Raw genomic sequence first — 6000 nt, forward strand, 5'->3', positions numbered from 1 at the left:
ACTCTGTTTCTTCTTCTGTATTTTAAATGGGAGAAAAGAGTTGAATCCGAAGATAGGAGTTCCTAAATCCATTTCTAGCTCCATTGTCATACCGTTGATAGACACATACCAAGACAGAGCAAGACACTGTTCCTCACTCTGTCATAAAGGCTTGTACTGCTGTGAGATGTACTCTCATTTAATTTGTCCACTATTGCCAGAGTCAGATTGTATAGTATAATATAGCTTGGGAATAGTTGTTGCCTGGCCGCTGCTAAAGCAAGTTCAGAATACATACAGTATTAGGTAGCTATCCCCTGATGATATGGCATCTGGTTTTGCTACTTAGTACTGTATATTTTTGCCTGTTGTCTTTTCATGAGGCAGAAAGACTGAGAGATGTTGTCTAGGGCAGCTTTTTGGACTGATGTCCTCCAGATGTATTGGATTACATTATCTTTCCTCCTCAATAAGTATGGTCAGGGATGAAGGGAGATGAAGCATATCTGGAGGGCTTCTTGCAGCGTGGAATAAAAAGGAACTTCATATTGATTTTTATACCAGAAGCAGTCTTCCCATAACCAACTTTTAAAATCAGCATAGAGTGTAAGACTTTTACTTTTCATTTAAAATGATTCCAGCTTGTGTAAGTGTTCATAGATGGACTTTTCAGATGGTTGGTAGTTCCATTTGTTGATTCAGTTGTTGTAGGAGATCAATACAACCTTCCCACAGGTAGCATTTTGATTACATTTTGCTAACAGTTGCTGAAGAGACAACATTTAGTCTTGGAGTTTGTGATTTTGAGGGCTTAGTTGAGGTTGCATGTGTCTTATGGATATCTTTTCACTAGTGATCACCAGCGTGCTGCCTTTCCCACTTACCCTATCCATGCCACTTTAGACACTTAACATTATTCTATATGTTTTCTTCTGTCTAGTTCTCAATAATGCATACCTACACATGTGCACACACACACCTGTACCAGTGCTAAAACAAATGCCTGCACTGTAAGGAGGCAGCTAAGAAGCAGGTAAATGTCATCGCACTACTCAGCCTCCACCTGCCTTTATTGAAAGTTTCTTATCCCATTTCTGAAGCTGATGAAGCTTCAGTCCTTCCAAAAACTGTACTGCTCCTAGCAGTCTCAAAGGGAAGGGCAAAGGTGGCAGGGGATAAAGAAAATAGCTGTTGGAAAGGCAAGTTCTGTGAAAGCTGGTCCTTTTTAAGGAGTTAGAAAGATGGGGTAGGAAAAGCACAGAAACATTCAAAGAACCTTCTTCCTGAAATTGCTGAACTACTTGAAAGTCCAAAGGTGTTGGGGAATCTTTTCAATATATACAACCAGTTAAGCTGCATTGTGATAACACTAGTAGTGTATACACCAGAAAGAAGAAAAAGTGTAGGCTTGAAGAGAGTGGGAAAAGAGATAGTGACTGTCTTTTGCCTTAACTGCGATCCCTGCCACAGCTTATCTCTTCGTTTTAAATTCAGTGCCTCTCAAGCAAGTCAAAGCCCGCAATTCAGTGCAGAGTTACTTCTTAGAGGTTTCCATTGAAATACATGAGATGTATCTGAGTGAACTCACAGAGGAAAGTAGTCTTATGAATGGTTAGCTCTTTGACCTCTCTTAGTTTGGTACGTAGTGGACAGCAAATTTAGAAGCCCTTGCAAGCCTAACATATATTAGTGTGTAAAATCTTTTAAAAGGAAAAAAAACCCCATCATCATTATTTCCATAGAGAATGTATCATTGAGTCCTAATGACTTTATTTAGCAATTGGAGAAAATATGCATACATGGATATGCATATACTAGGTGGACAATCATTTTCAGCCCGATGGAAATGAAATGTCTTGCCTGAAAGACCAAGAATAAATATTCCAGCAGAAGGAGAGTGGCAAGCGTCTTGAGTTTTGGTTGCACTGATGAAGAAGCACAGTAAAAAAAAGGCCTTTCTAATAGGAACACATTTATGCAGGTGTGTGCTCAGTTGCTGACTGTGTACGTTCTGAGAAGGAGCAATTACACCTTTCTGCGAAAGCCATTAACACCAAGTAATAATGTGTTTGAGAAGGTGCTTGGGTACTCTTCCTCTTTTACTACCTGGCCTCTATTCCAGGATGGACTACATCCTAAGCCTCTTTACCTGTGCCTTTTCTTAAACTAACATTTTTAGATGACTATTGCCTTTTATCAGAGAACCTGATAAATGAGTATCTGTTTTCTTTTGCTAAAAAAGATGACAGTATCAGTGAGTTTAAAAGTACTTGGGCTTTCAGAACCTCTTATGTAGATAAAGTATTGCCAATAAATGAATTATATAATACACATACATATGTGCTCTTGGTTGGGATGGCACACATAACTGCTCAGTTGTGTTTGCAGTGAGGAAGTTCATGTGATGGCTGTTCCACCATGTAGCATTGTGCATGTGAGCCAATCTCATGAGGAAACCTTTTGCAGAAACAGGTCCCCCCCCCCCCATCCTATGCACTTTAATGTCTCTGAAATGACTTCCTATTTAAAGATAATACCCAGCCAAAGATAAATGCAGCAGTTAAGAATTAAGTATATTTTTATTATCTAGAAAATTAATGTATGTAACTGTTTAACGATAACCAAATCTGGATGAGGATAATTGGATTTTGATGTTTTCTTGTGTTGAATTGCAAGTTGTAGGCTAGCTCTTGAGGTGAAAATTAAACTGGTTACAGCCAATATGTGGAATTTAAATTTAAGCCTCTGAAATGTGAACTTATTTGGGCATGTCCAGTAAAAAGAGCCAACTTATTTAGAGGTTTAAACCTATTTCAAATTATCATATATATGAATTGGATGTAACTTTTATCTCAATGTTAGGATGTGTCTTCCCCATTTTTTTTTCTTGTTAAGAAATATTTCTGCCCTAAAGGTTTATATGGAGCAATTTAAGGAAAATGCTTCATTAAGACATTGCTGCTATTTTGCTCCTGTTTGCTGCTAATATGCTTTTTTTTTACAGAATGAGCAACCATGTCAACAAGTGACTGGTCTTGACTTCTAGCATGGTTTCAAAAAAGAGTAACATGGGAGTCAAATTAATTTTTCTGTCATTTTTAACCTCAAGCTGCTCTAATTTCATTTCCAAGAGAATGGTTGCAGCCCACAAAACAACTGTCATGAGCCAGCTCCTCCTCATGGCTTAAGATCTTTTTGCCTAAATTGTTTTTGGGCTGGCAGGATTTTGAAACCCTTTCTACTGAAATCAGTGGTGTGAGATAGTCTTCATTTGTTTCAATACTGAATCTTCCAGAAAATTGATAAGAGAGGAAATGCAACACATCACTGAAGATGCTTGGGTCAGGCAGGGTATTCAGAGTTTATTCCTTCTCTTCAGAGACTTGCTGGAGTTGCAAGCTGGGAATCGTTCTCCATATTAGATTTTATCCAAGTTAGAGAAGAACTGTGATGCTTGTCTCTGTCTGAAGTGAGTGGCATTTCCAAATGCCTAAAGCTCGTTTCCAATCCTGAACATATTAAATTTAACACCCTATCTCCCAGGAAATCATATGTCTAATGCTGCAGCTGCATATTTTCCTTTAAGTTGTCCTTCTGATAGGCACAACTCCAAAGAGTTACATTTGTGGGAACAAATTCAATCTGCATCTGCTTCACTTTCTGGAGCCACAGATGATAAACTATTCTGAAATATTACCTAGGTTTTGCTTAGAAGTGTCTGTGAAGCCTGTCTGCAGACATTTTAAGCTAAAGGTGCTGCTGTCTGTTTCTTAGTCCAGAATTTGGGACATTTTGAATACAGGGACCATATAGGATGTACATTTGTAACGTGAGGAAGGAGCTCTTAATACATGCAATGTGTGCAATGGCTTGTTCTATAATGGAAAGGTTTAACTTCTGGATTTATATGATCATTCTCTTTCCTTTTAATGTCTTAATTCCCCAACTGTTTATGTCTTGGGCCAAATACGTTTTTTGTTCTATTTCTGCTCCTCTCACCCACAGTTGTCTGATTAAACTTGTTTTCAGTCTGGATCTCAGTTTGCACCTAGTAGAGAGGCTGGAGATGGGCACTTGAAAGGAGTTGTTTTGTCATCTATGCTTGATCACATTTTTGACACAATAAAAAACCTGATCTTGAAAATGATGTTAGGCTCTACACTGTGAACAACAATCCTCTCCTTGAAACTATATCCAGCCTCTTAACGATTTTGTCCATCCTGGGGAAAAGAGAGATAGTGAACAATATTGCATAGTAGAATCAAAATAAAAATGAATCTAGGAAATCTTGTCCCAGTAGGAATGTTGGACACTACATACAGTGCTCATCTTACAGATGTGAGTAAACACATTTGGGATCAATTTAACTGTGTAGCACTTAGCTTTCAACTAAATTTGCTTAGGATGGTAGCCTGAGCATTTTAAACATTTGCCAGCATTGGGCAAGACGTTTGTGAGTTTTAAAGCTGTAAATTGCCTTTGATTTGCACAGTTTGTGTAATGCGTGTTTGACTTGCTTTGTGCCTTTCCCTCTCTTCCGACTTCCAAAACCTCTCAATAAACAAGGTAATCCGCAATAATTAATGCGTCATTTTATGCTCATCTTTTGCCAACAGAAGGGATGATTTCTTTGAAAACAGGTATTACTAGATCTACAAGGACAAAGGAGTTCTTTTTGGAACGGTGGCATCCTAGAAGGCTTGGGAAGTAGAATCATAGAGTTGGAAGAGACCGCACGGACCATCCAGTCCAACCCCCTGCCATGCAGGAAATCCATATCAAAGGATCCTTGACAGATGGCCATCTAGCCTCTGCTTAAAGACCTCCAAGGAAGGAGACTCCACTACACTCCGAGGGAGTATGTTCCACTGTCGAACAGCCCTTACTGTCAGGAAGTTCTTCCTAATGTTGAGGTGGAATCTCTTTTCCTGTAGCTTGCATCCATTGCTCCTGGTTCTGTTCTCTGGAGAAGCAGAAAACAAGCTTGCTCCCTCCTCAATATGACATCTCTTCAAATATTTAAATAGGGCTATCATATCACCTTTTAACCATCTCTTCTTCAGGCTAAACATCCCCAGCTCCCTGAGTTGTTCCTCGTAGGGCATGGTTTCCAGACCCTTCACCATTTTAGTCACCCTCCTTTGGACACGCTCCAGTTTCTCAACATCCTTTTTAAATTGTGGTGCCCAGAACTGGACACAATATTCTAGGTGGGGCCTGACCAAAGCAGAATACAGTGGCACTATTACTTCTCTTGATCTAGACACTATACTTTTATTGATGCAGCCTAAAATTGCATTGGCCTTTTTAGCTGCCGCATCGCACTGTTGACTCATGTTCAACTTGTGGTCTACTTGGACTCCCAGATCCCTTTCACATGTTGTCTCCTTAAGCCAGGTGTCCCCCATCCTATATCTCTGCATTTTATTTTTCCGCCCTAAGTGCAATACCTTACATTTCTCCGTGTTGAATTTCATTTTGTTAGCTTTGGCCCAGCTTTCTAGTCGACTCAGGTCATTTTGAATGTTGTTCCTATCCTCTGGGGTATTAGCTATTCCTCCTAATTTGGTGTCATCTGCAAATTTGATAAGTATGCTCCCAATTCTGTCATCCAGGTCATTGATAAAGATGTTGAATAGCACTGGGCCCAGGACAGAGAATTGTAGAATTGTTAGTGTGAATCAATACCTTCCCCTAGGTAAGTTGCAAATTGTTATTATAATCTCCTGAATGAGTGAATTAGTTGGGCAGGGTTGTGAGAAGTTGGAAGTGCAGAACAATATTCAGGAGAGAAAATGAGCTGACTGCAGGATGAATAAAACCCTAAAATGTTTATCATGAGAATTTTCATGTAGATATTTCTATTTCTCTTAACTGATTCCTCAGGAATCCATGTCTCCTGTAATGTGTGAAAGCATCAGTTCTATATCCTGTTCTGCCCTCCAATTTCTTTATTGGTCTTTCTATTAATAATCTATACAGTAAGCAGTCAGGTATCTTAATACGTATTTGCTAAGCTAA

General features: G+C 39.1%; 1 protein-coding gene across 1 annotated transcript in view; it reads left to right on the forward strand.

The window, feature by feature from the left end:
• Nucleotides 1–4559, forward strand: part of SLC22A15 (solute carrier family 22 member 15) — a 37779-nt gene extending 33220 nt beyond the window's left edge. The window contains exon 13 of the transcript XR_016277220.1: nt 2984–4559. The gene's annotated coding sequence lies outside the window, so the exon portion shown is untranslated. The remainder of the gene's footprint in view (nt 1–2983) is intronic.
• Nucleotides 4560–6000: the final 1441 nt, after the last annotated feature.

Source organism: Sceloporus occidentalis, unplaced genomic scaffold (genome assembly GCF_023333645.1).
Source record: "Sceloporus occidentalis isolate IW3139 unplaced genomic scaffold, rSceOcc1.0.p SCAF_1, whole genome shotgun sequence".
Taxonomy (NCBI): domain Eukaryota; kingdom Metazoa; phylum Chordata; class Lepidosauria; order Squamata; family Phrynosomatidae; genus Sceloporus; species Sceloporus occidentalis.